This window comes from Furipterus horrens, unplaced genomic scaffold (assembly GCF_987537825.1).
Source record: "Furipterus horrens unplaced genomic scaffold, mFurHor1.1.pri manual_scaffold_1, whole genome shotgun sequence".
NCBI lineage: Eukaryota > Metazoa > Chordata > Mammalia > Chiroptera > Furipteridae > Furipterus > Furipterus horrens.
In genome coordinates this window covers 40847005-40863844 of record NW_028327171.1, presented here as the reverse complement: position 1 = coordinate 40863844, position 16840 = coordinate 40847005, and the positions used below count along the sequence as shown (strand labels likewise).

Here is a 16840-nt window from a genome sequence, read left to right as displayed (position 1 = left end):
TACCATTTTAAAATAAGTAGTTAATTCTTAACTTCAATATCTAGTTTAGTCATAACCACATAGTATGGCAATAAACTCTTGGTCAGTACTAGTGCCATGTTTTGTTTTGTTTTTTTCTTCATTGTGCATACCACCCCCAAAAAGAGACTAAATTCTATATAGTTTTACATGTATAAAAATGTTTAAAAGTATGCTTAATAATTATTTAAAAGCAAGTGATAATGAAAATTTTGAACAATTATGCCAAAAATTACAGACCATTTCTAAAGCAATCTCCTATAAATTCATAGCAATCTATGTAGGCTTTAAAAGTGTATGCGTTTTTTTATTATTATTCTGGCATATGAGAGATATAAACTATGGTGCCATTAACTTGAGAAGAACAAGTTACCTTGTGTGTCCATCAAAAGCAGTTTAATCAAAACTGCTAAAACTAAGAGATAAGACAATATAATCCCATATTTAGTTACCAAATCTTAAATATGAACTAATAGTCTCATTTATAAAAAGTGCAAACAACAGTACTGAAACCAGGTAGGTGATGCCATAGAAACTTGTAACAATGATGCCAGGTAGCTCACCTTAGTGATTAAAGACAAAGACTTAAGAGACTGAACTGATGAGAATAATGAAAACACAGAGTTGCTTTCTTTATTTTCACATAAATGACTTGTAAGATTTATACAATGTCCAGTCAGTGTAAAGTAGGTAACAATGATATATAAAAGAACAAATACTGTATTTAATAAAGACTTCGTAGCAAATATTATGGGCAAGTGAGATACAAGGAGCTTTAAAACATGACATGATAAGTCTATAAAAGCCATGTTACCTAAGGACTACGTGACAATATGACACATGTACTGTCTTTAGAGCATGAAGAAAGATAGGGAAAAGAAATACCTAGAAGCACAAAACAAATACTGCTTCAATGGCACAGTACTATTAAGATATCTGTTGGTGATTTTGAGATTCCAAGAATAGACAGGTAAAATCAATCCATAGGAAGATCACACTAGATGTGAAAAGTCATACATTTATTTAATATCTTCTCATCCATTAATCTCTCATTCCTATCAAACTTAATCTCCATATGCTAACTTCTCTTAGAACTAGGCTTGAAATAGAATTCAGATTCCTAGAGCTAGAATAAAACTTTAAAAGTTGCAATAAAACAAAAAGCAAGCAAGCAGTAATGTCAAGAAGCTTGTTAGAACGCAGCCTTATTGGTCACTCTCTAGAGATTCGAACCATTTATAAATATGCAGAATAGACAGAATTCAATTCACTACATAATGTTAAATCACAAAAATAAACTGATGAATATGACATGGTTCTTGCTCTCAAGCAGCCTACAGATATTTGAGTGCTTACTATGTGGTAGGCATTGGCCTAAATGCTTTCATGTATTAGTCATTTTATCCTCGTTATAATATTACTACATAGTATTAGTGTCCCTTTTTTCATAAATGAGGAAGTATGTATTAACCCAGAGAATATTTAACCCAGACAAGTTAAATATCTTGCCCTAAGTTAGAAAACTAGTTATCTCAATAGTCTGGCTCCAGAGCACACACTCTTAACCATTATGGAATTAGGAGTATATTTAGAAGAAGAAAAGGAAAATTAAAGAACCCTAAGAACACTGACCATATTTTGTGCATTTTCTAAGACTGTCTGGACCTCAAATATTCTGTCCTGTTGTCAAATACTTGCCCATTTTGATTGGGAAAAAAATTATTTGTGTGTATAGATCACATGCTGTAGAATTGTGCAACCTGTACAATTTTGTTTACCTGTATCACCCCAATAAATTTAAAAAAAAGAAAAATAAATTTTGCAGGAAGAATGTACTAATTTAAATGTCTGATATTTATACTTAACAAAAAAGACCGTATCATGTTATATTTAGCTGTGGGTTACCAGTTATATATTAGTAAATGTGTTTAATCGTATATTAGTAGTGTCTGTGAACATCACATGGATGTAAAAAGAGCTGGCTTTTATTGTATAGAAAGAGTAAAAATTATTCAAAGTGATTTTGAGAAAATCTGGAGTCCCATAATATCACTACGGAAGTTGAAAGTTGGTCATTTGTAGAGAAGAGAATATGAAGAAAGAACCAGTTTCCACACTATAAAATTACTAATAGTCTAAATTGTTTTTAGTTCTACTATCATTGTAATGATCAAGGCAAGTATAGTAGCTGCTTTGAAAGTCATGTTCAACTTTATCAACTGGTATATAGAGAAAAAATACACTAATATCTCTCATTAATATTATACTTTAAGATGTTGAGATTTCTGGCCAAGACAGAGGCATAGGTAGACACACTTCGCCTCCCTCTATAACCATAAAAAGGAATACGAATACTTCAAAACTAAAAACAACCAACCACCAGAAAATCAAACTGCAAGGAAGTCTAAACAACATAGATATAAAGAAGTAACACTCATCCAGACAGGTAGGAGGGGTGGATCTGGGGTGAAGAGGATGCGGTGTAGGGGCAGTAGCAACAGCAAGGCAGTGGCTGTGGCCAGCTGGTTGAAAGCGCAGTTACATATTATAAAAGTTGGGAGGAACACCTGGGGAGCGATCCCAGTCACAGACCGGACAGCATAGCTCACTGGTCCAGCACGGGGGAAAAGAAAGCCTCATTGCTACTGACTGTGCAAACTAATGGGGATCGGGGCAGAGGAAGAAACTGTCAGTCTCTCAGCAGAGTATGATTGTTTAGAGTGCCACCACAGTCCTAGAATGTCCGCAGACCCACCCACTCTGGGAACCACAACTAGGGCAATAGCTAGAGGGGTGCCAGTCCCATAGGAGAAGTGGGAGAAGTGCCTTGAAAAGGGGTGAGTGCTGAGCAAGTGTCATTGCTCCCTCTCAGATCCCTCCCCCACATCGTCGGCAGCCGTCCGTCTCGAGAGACGATGGTGTAGCTTCTTAAGAGTCTATCTGCACCGAGAATGGCTGTGCAGTCCGACTCGGGAGTGACACGGTATCTGTCTCCTCCCGTGTTGAATCGACATCTTGTGATGACGCTGGAGTGTCCTCTCCAGTGAAGCTGAAGCTACAGAGCCTGGGCAGGGTGATATGGAGGGTCTGCTGTTGCCCATGCAGCAGACCCCCCCTCTCTTCGCAGCTGAAGGGTCCAAGGGAAAGACAGAGTCAATACAGCTTGGCTTCAGGTGCGCCGCAGGAGTTGCCGGTGTTGACTACAACGTCGAACCGCCTTAGGGACTCCGGCTCCGGATTTTCTGTCGGGGTTTACTCCCTTAGCCTTTCCCCTGAAGAGGTATGCCACAAGGCAGCGGAGGTTTTTTGGAGTCAGAGTTTTCCTTCTCTGATGTGCCCTGACTGGAAGATCGAAACAGCGACACTTAGCTCGCAGGCCGACGCTCAATCCACTGAGCCAAACCAGCCAGGGGATATATATATATATATATATATATAATTAGATTTGCTACAGCAACCCAGGGGTTAGTGTAAGAGTTCATGGTCTCTAGGTACTAAGAAAACAATAAATGGATGACATCGGTGTAGCTTCAGGTGCTTCGACACATGTCATCTCACTGGATACTTACAACAAGGTGGCACCATGATTAGTCTCATTCCTTCTGTAGCTGGTGCCCATGATGACCGTCATGGTCACAGGGATAATAGACCCTAACTAACTCTGCCACCAGAGGATGTTCAGGGTGCCAGGAGAGAAATCACCTTTCAGGACTGTCTTTTTCTGCAGCCCCATGTCCTGTCTCCCACCTTTTTTATCTGTGTTGCTTAAAAGGAGCCAAGGCCTACAATGACTGAGTCTCTTTCCTTTGGAAAAGTCTGACCAATACAACTATGTACCCTAAAGTCCAAAGATTATGGCCTTTGTGCGCCTCTAATTTGGAGTTAGGGTGGATATTTGCAGCTCTTGGGGGTGACCTCACTGTCAGGCAGAAGGAGGCTTGGGAGGAACTACAATACACACCGGCCTGATCTAATCAGTATCATGAATCTTCCCAACAGCCGGCCACAAAAGGGCCTTTTTTATTTTTTTAAACTCTGTTCTTTTTTTTCCCCCCGCCATTGTGGCTTTCTGTCTATTCAGCCTTCTGCTGCTGTTTGTTTTTCTCACTCTTGTGGGGAGGCTGTAAGACACCAGCCTTCCCACTTCCTGAGGCTTATTCATGGCAGAGAGGTAATCAAGGTGGTGAGGGTCCCTCTCTGTTCTGTACTCCAGCCCATCACCCAGACAGCTGTGCAGGGACTGCGGGGAAGGCGCTTTAAGGATGCTCTGAGACTGGCTTGAAGCAATTTAAGTTGCTGTGCTGGGGGAAGTGAGATGCAGAGCACTGGCTGCAGGCAGAATCCGTAGGGGAGGTGTCGTCATTGTAGGCCTCCCCCACATACAGCACCACAATCTGGTGAAATGGGTCTCCTGGCACTGACAAATACCTAAGGCCCTGCCCCTTACAACGTAACAGGTGCAACAGCTCTAACACACAGAGGCAAACACAGGAGCCTGTCAAGTTGAGGAGAAAAGAGAAGTGTGGCCCAAAAGAGGGAACAGATCAAGGTTCCAGTGGGAGACCTAAGCAACAAGGTGATAGTCAACCTAACAGATGAGGAGATAGCCAACATTAAATAGATGGGGAGATAGCCAACCTAACAGATGCAGAGTTCAAACACTGGTGATAAAGATGCTCACAGACTTGATAGATATGCTTGAGTATGGCAAACACATAAGGGAAGAAGTGAAGGCTATGCTAAGTAAAACGAAGAAAAATCCACATAAAACCAATGATGAAAGGAAGAAAACTGGGGTTCAAATCAATAATTTGGGACATAAGGAAGAAATAAACAGTCAACCAGTATCCAATGAAGAAAGAAGAACTGAAAAAAAATGAGGTGACTTAGGAACCTCTGGGACAACTTTAAACGTGCCAACATCCAAATTATAGGGGTGCCAGAAGGAGAAGAGGAAGAGCAAGAAACTGAAAACTTACGTAAAAGAATAATGAAGAAAAACTTCCCAAATTTTGTGAAGAAAATAGACATACAAGTCCAGGAAGCACAGAGTTCCAAACAAGCTAGACCCAAAAAGGACCCACCAAGACACATCATCATTAAAATGCCAAAGGTTAAAGATAAAGAGAGAATCTTAAAAGCAGCAAGAGAAAAGAAGAGTTACCCACAAAGGGGTTCCTATAAGACTATCAGCTAGTTTCTCAAAAGAAATTTTGCAAGCAAGAAAGGGCTAGCAAGAAGTGTTCGAAGTGGTTAAAAGCAAGAAACTAGAACCTATATTACTCTATCCAGCAAAACTACCATTTAGAATGGATGGGCAGATAAAGTGTTTCCCAGACAAAGTAGAGCTAAAATAATTCATCATCATTAAGCCATCATTACATAAAATGTTAGAGGGACTTATTTAAGAAATTGAATATCAAAACTATGAACATTAAAATGACAACAAACTCAATTATCAACAACTGAATCTAGAAAACAAAAATAAACTAAGCAAACAACTAGAACAGGAACAGAACCATAAATATGGAGATCATATATGGAGGGTTAGCAGCAGAGAGGGGTAAGGGAGAGGATGGGGGAAATGGTGCAGGGATTAAGAAGCATCACTGGTAGGAACAAAATAGATAGGGGGATGTTAAGGATAGTATAGAAAAGGGAGAAGTCAAAGAACTTACATGCATGATACATGGATGTGAACTAAGGAGGAGACTGCTGGAGGGAAGGGGGGGGTACCAGGCTGAGGTGGACAAAAGGGGAAAAATTGGTACAACTTAAAAAGATAATCAATAAAATATACTTAAAAAAGAAAATAATTTTAAAAATTGTAATTTTGACTTCCGGTCAAGATGGCGGCATAGGTAAATGTGGTATCTGCATGATCCCACAACCACATCAAAATTACATCTATACTATAGAACAGCCATCATTCAAATCCACCTGAAATCAAATTGAATGGAAGTCCTATAACTAGGGATTTAAAGAAGAAACCACATCAAGACTGGTAGGAGGGGCAGATACATGGAATGGGCTGTTCCCACACCCACATGTGGCATTTAAAAAACAAGAGGGGTATCTTGGCCGCAGAGGCTGTCCCTCACCTGGAAGAGTGAGGTGTCCAAGTACCACACCAGGCCACCAGCCCAGTGTCCCAGTACCAGGAAGACAAGTCCCCATAACTTCCAGCTGTAAAAACCAGTGGGGATTAAGGCTGAGGGAGACAAAGGACTTCTGAAGTTGAAGGCAGTTCTTCTTAAAGGGCCAATACCGATACTTACTCAGACTTACTCCCTCTGAGCTTCAGTGTGGGGATAGCAACTTGAAAAGCACCAGGGGCATAAAGGGAAAAACTGAATTGTCTGGCATCAGGGCAAAAGCTGGGGGAAGAGGGACAGCTTTCTGCCAGAAAAAAGTGCTGGCAAAGGCCATTGTTCCTTTTCTGATCCCTCCACCAGAGACAGCAGGTGGGCCATATCTGAGTCTCCAATTGACCTAGCTCATACTGTTTACCCCACCCTGGTAATTCCCTGAGACCCTACACTACCCCATTTGCTAGTCTATCTAAGCTGATTCCAGTGACCTTTCCATATGAATAGCCTGTTCATCTCTTGTTTCAGATTTTCCTATAATTCCTCAAGTAAGCAGCATCCAACCTCAGTGTGCCCCGTACCTATCACTAAGTGGCCCCAGGCCTGGTCCTAGCAGCAGCCAGCCTTGATTCCCACGTTGGCCTCACCTGGGCACCTTCAAGCCCAGCACAAATAGCAGCCATCTGAAGATTGTTTTGTAGCTCATGCCAGGTGGCCCTTAGCAGAACATAAGCAGTAGCTGGACTTGGCCTGCACCTCCTGGGAGGCCCCAGAGCCAGTGCACCCAGTGGACAGCTTCAGACCACGTTGGGGCACCACCCAACCACCTCCACAAGTGACACTCTCAAAGGGAAGACTCAGCAGGCACCAGAGACCAGCTGAACTAAGTCCTGCTCTGTCGGGTGGGTCCCTGCAAAACTGATTCTCCATGGTGATCAGTGGTCACAGCCAGTCCTTGTACCCAATTGGCCTGGGGGTAAATCCCTCCCACTGATATGCCAACAGCAATCAAGGTTCAACTACAGCAGAAGGGTGTACACTGCGCACACAAGGTGGTGCACCTGTAGTGCCCAGCTGGGGTGATCGGGGAGGCAGTGCCACTGGAACCTACTGAATACCTACTACACAAAGCCACTCTACCAAGCCTGGGAGACATAACAGCTCTACCTAATACATAGAAAAAAACACAGAGAAGAAGCCGAAATGCAGACATGAGGAAACATGGCCCAAAGAAAAGAAAAGACTAAAACTCCAGGGAAAAAAAACAAAACAAAATAGATAAGCAACTGGCTAGATGCAGAGTTTAAAACAATGGTTATAAGTATGCACAAGGAACTCAGCGATAACTTCAATAGTATAAAAAAGAATGCGGAAACCATAAGAAAGAACCAGTCAGAAATAAAGAATACACTAACTGAAATGAAAAATAATTTATAGGAAATCAAGAGTAGAGTGAATGAAGCTGAGAATCAAATCAACTATTTGTAATATATGGCAATCAGGACAGCAAAAAGAAAAAAGAATCCAAAAAATTAGGATAGTAAAAGTAGCCTCTGGGACAACTTCAAATGTACCGACATTTGTATCATGGGGGTACCTGAAGGAGAAGGGAAAGAACAAGAAATTGAAAACATATTTGAAAAATATAATTACAGAAAACTTACCTAACACGGTGAAGGAAATAAACTTACAAGTTCAGGAAGTGCAGAGTACCAACCAGGATGAACCCAAAAAAGCCTAGAGTAAAACACATAATAATTAAAATGCAAAAAGTTAAGAACAAGAAGAGAATCTTAAAAGCTGCAAGAGGAAAGCAGTGAGTTACCTATAAGGGGAGCTCCCATGAGACTGTAAACTGATTTCTCAACAGAAGCTTTGCAGGCCAGAAGGGAATGGCAAGAAATATTCAAAGTGATGAAAAGCCAAGGACCTACAACCTAGATCACTCTATCTAGCAAAGCTATCACTTAGAATCAAAGGACATACATAGAGCCTCCCTGACAAGAAAAAGCTAAAAGAGTTCATCACCACTGAACCATGATATGTTAACATATGTTAAAAGGGTCTTCCTTAAGAAGAAGAAAAGGGTAAAAAATATGAATAAAACGGCAGTAAATACATAACTATTAACTATTAACAACTGAATCTAAAAAGCAAAATAAATGAACAAGCAGAACAGGAACAGACTCACAGATACAGAGGACATTTTAATGGTGGGAGGACGGTATAGGGGGATGGGTGAAAAAAGGTGAAGGGATTAAGAAGCACAAATTGGTGGCTACAGAATAGTTGTGGGGATGTAAAGTATGGGATAGGAAATATAGTCAATAATATTTTAATAACTACCTATGGGGTAAAATGGATACTAAATTTATGTGGATGATCACCTAGCAAGTTATATAATGTCTAATCACTAGGGCACACAACTGAAACTAATATAATATTGTATGTAAACTGTAATTAAAAATAAAAAATGGTTAAATAAAAGTAAAATAAAATAATGTTACTACTAATATTTATGATAATTGTAAAAATGACAGTTTGAAAATATAACTTTTCCTTCCTCTGCTGTCAGGTATGGTTTGATTTCAAATTGGGTTTTACAGTAATGCCTACTTTCAATCTTCTTCCTTACAATTTTTCCCATTAATGCCATTTTACATTTGATGATATGCTCCATAAATCTATATTCACAGAATAGTAATTTATTTAGCAAAAAAAACAAAAACAAAAACAAAAACTCCCAGGTTTTTTGCCCTTGCAAAAACATTAACTTCCTAAGGAAAAACAAGCACAATTCACTTGCTTTTAGGCAGCAAAATGTTTGAAAATGCAATAGTACTTTCAGTCTAGATCTGCAGTAAGTTTGTCAGAAAAGTATTAGCAAAAGGACTATCTCTCAAAGAAAAATAAGCCACAGAAATATGTTTAGCCTTGTCGAAAATGAGTGTATACTCAAAATACTCTAAATAATATATTATTACGCTAACAGTTTGCTGGTTAAAAAATATTCAAAAGTTGAAGGTGACTAATTTGAACATTTATAGAAACAACAAATCAATAGCAAACACCATTACTTTCTAATCAAGGACAATGATTTTTGTCAACCATATATCTGTCTGCACAACATAGGATACATCTAGAAAAAGAAAAAAAAAAGAGTAGTACTATGCCTCTAGGATTAGGTTTCTAACATTACAACACATTTTCTGATAATCATTTAACGGGGTGAGTTACCTAGGGAAATTATAGAACATATTTTCCTAGAAGTCTTTAACAAGGGTGTTAGCCAGTGGCTATTAAGAGTGCTGTGACTGGTTTGTTGGCCTTCTTAACGCTGGCAACTGGTGTGCAACGGATGATCTACTCTCAATGCCTGTCAGTCATTAAATTGTTCTCAGTGCTAGTAAACAAAATGGCCATGCCTGCAAGAAGTCTAAATCTCTGAAGTCACTGGTGGTTTCAGAAAAAAAAAATTTTTTTCCAATCCATTCTTTTCTGATGGCAGGCAGCTTGTCTTGACCACAGAATTTCACACACGAGCCTTAAAATATGTGCAAATTTATAAACAGGCAGACAAATTATTTTAGCTTCTGAAAATACTACAAACTGAGATAAAATGTCCTTCCTTTAAGGAGTGGCTTATTTTCATCTTCCCTGAAATCAGAGATAGACTCTACAATACTAGTAATCTCAGAGAGTTTTGGAGTTGTAAAGAACCTTAGAAATTTTACAGGTGAAGAAGCAAGTGCTGAAAGGTTAAAATCTAAGGCCAAACAGCTAGTTAACTGTCAATACAGAACACATATTTTCAGATTCCTGATCCAATGTTCTTTTAACCACAGCATACATCCTCTCCTTGGCCTATCTAATCTTTGTAAAAATGTCTCCAAATATCAATAAAAACATGTTGCTAGTTAACAACTTATAGAAAAATATTTCTTATATACTTCAAATCTATACTTAATAAATGATCTACTAAGACTGGCACATAGCAATTTACTTACTTTTCAGATAGTTTAAAGAATAAAGCTAGTAAATGAGAGAAAAGTACCATATTTTTTGCAATATAAGATGCACCTGACCATAAGACACACCTAGGTTTAGAGGAGGAAAACAAGGAAAAAAAAATATTCTGAACCAAATGGTGTACAAAAATATTCAATAAAATATACAGAATAATATTTCAACCATGTAAAGTGAACAACAGTCAATCGCGGTATTAAGAACCATCATCACTGCCATTAAAAAATGAGGAGAGGCTTTAAGGTTCAAGTACTCTTCTTGTTTTCTGGGAACCCCAAGAACTCATCATCACTAGTGTCAGAATTTATGAAGCTCAGTTGCTCACAATTACTGATATCACTTTCTTTGCTATCTTCATACTGACCAGACACCCTGAGATTGAGCAGTAAAGTGGGACATTTAAGCATCCCCAGGGGTTTCACATGGGCCCAACGCTTCTTCTTCTAACAGCTGTCGCTGCCGCTGACTGGTCAGATAATATACATCATGGTCTGTGATGCAATATTCACTCCATAAGACGTACAGTCATTTCCCCCTGACTTTTTGGGAAAAGAAAAGTGCACCTTATCAAGCGAAAAATATGGTATTTTGATTCCCAATTATGATTGTACCTCAAAAATATCAATGCTTGCTGGTCATCTACATTTGGGCACCATACTAGGTGCTGAGGATATAAGAATGAACACAGACTTTATAAGATGTATCTCTCCACTGAGTCTCATTAACTCCTGGTGAGTTAGGCAAGGGAATTGTGATCAGAGTAGATTCTATCCTAATGCAGACTTTTTCCACATCACAACACTGACTTCTTTGGTTTCTACTACACAAATATTGAAACTCGTAAGTGTATGTACCAGATAAGCATGGTATATAAGAATTTTTACTATTTTTAAAAATCCCATGTTTATTTCAAATGGTAATGCTGGCCCTGATACAAAGATTCCTTTGTTAACAATTGCAATTATGTGCTAAAAGTTACTAAAACTTAAACCTCTTATGAATGAGTGCAATTTAGATAAATTATCAAGCGAACTACTAAAATGATACAGAAAAGATGAATATTTAGTTGTCATGCCAAATATGAAACATGTTATTCCTGCATTAGATGTAAATTTTAAATAATGGTTACTATATATACATTATTTCTTAAATAATTTTATGCAAGTTCGGATTATTTAAATCACTGCCTTAATTAATTATATCAGTTACTTAACAAGCAACATATTACAGTTCCCATTGTATCAATGCAGAAAAAGAGGCAAAGATGTGATACAGTCTCCTTCCTCTACCCCATACACAAATACAAAGTAGCAGTTTGGAATTGGAATTTAATCTCTCAGCCATCAAGACCAGAGCTCTATAATCCATACTAAAAACAGCTTCATTTTTAAAAAATGTATTAAACTAGAAGAAACCGCTCTAAGCTACCACTTTTACTACAAACTTACAAACTCTTTAGTGGAGCATTTTAACTTTGAACTCCCCACACTGAATAGTTGGGGAAAGGAAGATAGAACACATAAAAATTCCTTTATCAGGATCAACTGATTCATTTAATAAAGGATTAAGTGTGAATAAGATATATAGCTATAAAACACTAACAGTATATCTAAGGATGAATGATCTTTTAGAATGATGGAACTCTCAAGCCTTCAAGTGGAATCCTCAGACTTTATGTTTTGCCTCATAGTTCTTTTTTATACCCTTAATACTTCAGCTTCTCCTACTCACAGTTTTTAATTTTTATTACAGTATTTTCTCCCCAAAAGGTTAAGATTCCCTTTAAATATATGCTTAAGGAAAAACTCAGGCAATCCAATTTAATTTATACAAAAATAAGATTGATATCAAGAAACTTCAGCAGAGATATTATTACATTGTGTGTAAGGTTACTCTCTATTATCAAATAAATAAAAGGTAAGATAATTATATAAAGTTAAGAAACATGGCTCCCAAATAGAGAAAAATATTAACAACTTCAATCTGTTCATTGTTATCTATAACTGCTAATCTGACATAAAAAATAATCTCATCTTCTAGAACTGGCTGTGACCAGAGGTCTATTTCCTATATCTCCTGGAAATAACTAAATAATGGTTCCTAAATTTTAAGCTTTGGTGGGCAGAGATTTCACCAAAATCCCTGGGTCTTTTAAAATTTGCTTCCTTCCTTTGGAAGTCAAGTCTGATTTTACTTATCTTTGGAGATGGTGTAAGGAAATCAGTTTAGACCCTCCCCTCCCTCTATTATGTATTATAGATATACTGATAGCTTGAAACTCACTATCCTGTCATGGCTGAAACTTCTAGGCATAATTATTTCCCAAGCAGGTTGACTAACACCTTTGTGTTTGACAGTGGAATGGGGTTCTAGTAAAATGAACCTAAAAGCCACAGTAATTTTTGGTCACTAGTAACACTTGTAATGCTAGCAGTCAGCAATGTGGAAAACAGGATTTATTACACCAACTGTGTTTGTTATCTCAGATAAGTCTACTCATGAGCTCTAATACTCTGAAGGGAAAAGGAAGTGAACATTTATTAAACACCCGATTCAGGACAAAAACTCTCTTAACTATATATCTCATTTAATTCAACAACAACAACCTTATTGAGTAGCAAAGTAATTCTGCCAGAAAGTGTAAGAGCCAGGCTTTGAATTAAGGAGTTCCAGATTCCCAATCCAATAATTTTAGTACTCACAGAATTTATTTTTATTTATTGATTTGAGAGAGAGAGAAGAGGGGAGAGAGAGAAAGAGAGAGACAGACATAGATTTGTTGTTCCACTTATTCATGCATGCACTGGTTGATTCCTGTATGTGCCCTGACCCAGGATGGAACCTGCAGCTTTGGAGGATCAGGACCCAACTGAGCTACCTGGCCAGGGCCATACTCAGGATTTTTAGGTTAGAACACTAGAAGCATGTAAAGCACCAGTACAATTCCTTTGTGTTACAGATGAAAACACTGAGGCCAAAGAGAATGAGACTTCCCAATTACACACCCATGGTGAAACTGGGATTTGAATTCAAGTCTCCGGATTTCCAATGTAGTTTGTGTATAATAATGATCCTTATTTTTGCATGTGTGTGTGTTTCACATTGAGTGTCACTCTTATTATAACTTGCATATAATTTATAACATCACAACTGTCTCCAAATGAAATTCATATGTGTGGCAAGTTCAGGGATGTACATTTTTAGTGATCAAAATTATCAAATTTATTTGGCAAGAACAAAAATTGTAAAGATGTTTGTTGTCAATATGCCTGGTTATTCAGTTAATAAAGTGCCCATTATATACTAGCTACTATGCTTGGCAATAAGAATACAACTGTATATAAGAGAGAAGGAGTCCCTATTTGCGTCCTGGTAGAGGGTAAAGATAAATAAATAAGCAATTATAATGCAGTGGGTCAGTGCTATGATAGTGGGAGTACAAGGTGCTATGGGAACAGGAAGCAGGGACATGAAAGCAGGTGATATGAAAGATGAGTGGGAGTCAGCTACTTAAGGATGGGGTATAGAGCATACCTATGTTTCAGGAGGAGCTGTAGGAGGGAAGAGAATGTACCTAGAAAGAGAAAGACTAAACCTTTAATACAGGTCCTTGAAAGCAAGCAATTTACAATCTTGTCTATTAGAATTACCTGGGGAACTTTAAAACACACAAACAAACAAAACACAGATGTCTGGATCCCATCTGAAACCAATTAAATCACAATTTCTGGGAATGAGACCCTGGCACTGGTATTTTTAAAAAGCTACTGGCAATTAAATGATTCTAATATGTAGCCAGGATAGAAAAACACTCTTTAAGCTTTATAGTGAATTAAAAATATATTGCAAATAAAAGGTTATCTTAAGTAACTAAACTTCTGTGGGCCCTACTTTCTCATCTATTAAAAAGCATGCTGGAGTAGGTTAGAAGTGGTATGATATAGTGAAAGGAGTCAGAAAACATTGGTTTTTGTCAATGAGTCTGTCATCTGACACCTGTCTGACCTTAGATTAAAAATATCGTTTCTCAGAGATAATAATTCTGCCCTGTTTATGGCATTGTTGTATACTTCAGGATAAATAACACTTAAGAAAACAGCTAGAAACTGTGCTAATAAAATATACACCATGAAATTCCAAGTATTAGGCTACTAAAATCGTACAGTTTTTAAATCATAAATATTTTCACCAGAGATGAAATCTTTTATGGTACTTTGTTTAAAGAAGCACCCCTACCTTGGCATTCAAGATATTAAAATAATAAAATAACCAATCTTTTAATGCTACTCTAGTTGCTAAAGAGATCAAGTGGGATTAAATTAGCTTTTCAAATAAACTAATCAACAGAGTAAATGCCTTTTTAAAATGGTAACAGTGAATATTTAGAAATCTTTACTCAATAAAGGTACTAGTAAGGAAAGTTACACACAAAGTAAACTGTTTTAGGGGGAAAAGTTATTATCGACATTATTATATAAGTATTTTATTTATAAGTTTAGGGTTTTTTTTTTTTTTTTTTTTTTTTAAGGGAATACTTATTTGGGATGGAGAGGATCTTATCCTGACAGGAAGGAAGCTCTGCGTCCAGAAGGACTGTTTCATACACAGAGCCAGGCAAAGCCACTGCTCTTTTACAGTCTCCCTTTTATATATATTTAGCCCCATGACAATATACAGTATTTGTATTTAGTGACATTTCTTTAATGCTATATCCAATTTACTCATAGTCAAGGAATTATTATAGATGTATAAAAACACTGTTAAACATTTATACGTGGTTCATTTTTAATTCTTCAACTAAAACTGATAGCAATGCCTTTCAAACTTTATACTCATAATCAATGATAAAATACTAAGTTAATATTAACTTATTTTACTGCTATTTTCACCATGACTATTACTATTACATGTGCTATTATTTATTTAAATCACTTAATTTATAATGGTGAAAAAGGCACAAGAAACTTTTGAAATAAGTTATCAATGAAATTTTATTTAATTTTATCTCAAAACACGAGATAAGAAATAAAAAACCCAATGCGCGTGCGCGCGCGCGCGCGCGCGCACACACACACACACACACACACACACACACAGCTGGGCCCTTGTCAGATAATTTTGGCTGCTGACACGGCAAAACAGTTATTCTGATATTTAAAATTTTCCAGAACACGCGATGTTTAGATGGAGATCTATGCTGGCAACGAGAATTTAAAAATCTTAAAACTTGAACACGCAGACATAGTAACAAATTCTTAGGCTGCAGTTAATCCAAGGGTCCCTTAATAAAGACAAAGTTTTATTTTTCCAAATTAAGTTGGCAATATGGTATCCTAAGTATTTCGAGATCTTTCTTAACAGGCAGCGCAGCACGTAAATTCTGTCCAGTGCAATGTAAGCAAATAACCAGAGAATCTACTTTCTAAGCAGGGAAATATGCGACCAGTACTGCCCGCAGTGGTTGAAACGTAGCCTTAGAAAACACCCGACTTGGGTTACCGGGAGTTTACCTACTCGAGTTTTCTAGGGCTTCTCCCAGGCTTCACAAACTACGAATCAAAACATCATCACGCCAACCCATATCCTACATGTGCATAAAGGCGCAGCGCTAAAATGAGGAAGCTTCACCAAAAAACGAAATCACAACTCTAACTCATTAAAGAATATGCAGGCTGTTTTCTAAAAGCTTCCTCTTGCTACGCTCCCCTTACCTTTCAAGTAGCTATGTAAACAGCTCCCTAGTTATTGACATTTAAGAAAGTAGCTTTCGATTCCCAAGTCTGGTAACTAGCCACCATCACCACTATTCCTTTAGCATTCTAAAATAAACCACTCGAACCGTGTTCATGGGCACGCTACCCTGCTCTTCCCGAACCACTTAGGAGCTATAAAATCGGCATAGTAGAATAGACTTAAGAGACACAAATCACGAGACAATTGTCTCAGGTCTATGAATGAAAGCTCCAAGACGTTTGATTGTCACCGTCAAAAGGGAAAAACAACCTCGAGAGGAAGGGTGGGAGGGGAACTGCAGGGTAGGGGAGCAGTTTTCCTTCATGCCCCAGCCGGGCGATTTAAACCCAGTCCGAGGCAAACACAGGGTCGCCGGGCTGGCGGGGCCGGAGTCCTCCCTCGGGCATGACAGCCTCTTAGGACCAGCTCGCAGCTCAGCGCTGGGATCCCTCCAGCCGCGGTGCTTTGGACTGCCCGGCCACCCGCGGGCTAGGTGGGCGTGCAAGGGCGCAGAGGACCGAGCTACAGTGGATGGGGCGGCGGCCCTGGGCGCACTTCCTCAGTTCCCAGCCGCCCCATCACCAAAAATGGGAGAGGAAGGAAACAAGGAGCGAGGCAGCGGCCACAGGGAGAAAAGAGGGAGCCCTGGTCTCAGCATTTGGGTGAGGCCAGTGGCAGGCCGGGGAAAGGGAGCGGCTCTTACAGGCGAACTCCGCTGCGGCCCGACGCTGGGAGAGACAACCGGTGGGAGCCCCCGCCCGATACGGCGGGCGCGCCCAGGAGTCCCCGGCACCCACCCGGTCCCATCCCGATCGCGCCCGCTCCCGACCAGTCCGCGCTCTACTCACGCTCGGAGCTCCTCCAGGCTCCGCGGCTCTAGCCGCATCGGGTCCCAGCCCCGCGGGCGGCGGCGGCGGCGGCGGCGGCGCCGAGGGAGAGGACAGCGGGCGGCACGACCCCCGCCTCCTGGCCCC

At 39.1% G+C, this 16840-nt stretch overlaps 1 protein-coding gene across 1 annotated transcript in view; it reads right to left on the bottom strand.

The window, feature by feature from the left end:
• The window catches only part of PIK3CA (phosphatidylinositol-4,5-bisphosphate 3-kinase catalytic subunit alpha), an 87440-nt gene extending 70600 nt beyond the window's left edge, over positions 1-16840 (bottom strand). Inside the window, exon 1 of the mRNA XM_090274098.1 lies at positions 16715-16840. The gene's annotated coding sequence lies outside the window, so the exon portion shown is untranslated. The remainder of the gene's footprint in view (positions 1-16714) is intronic.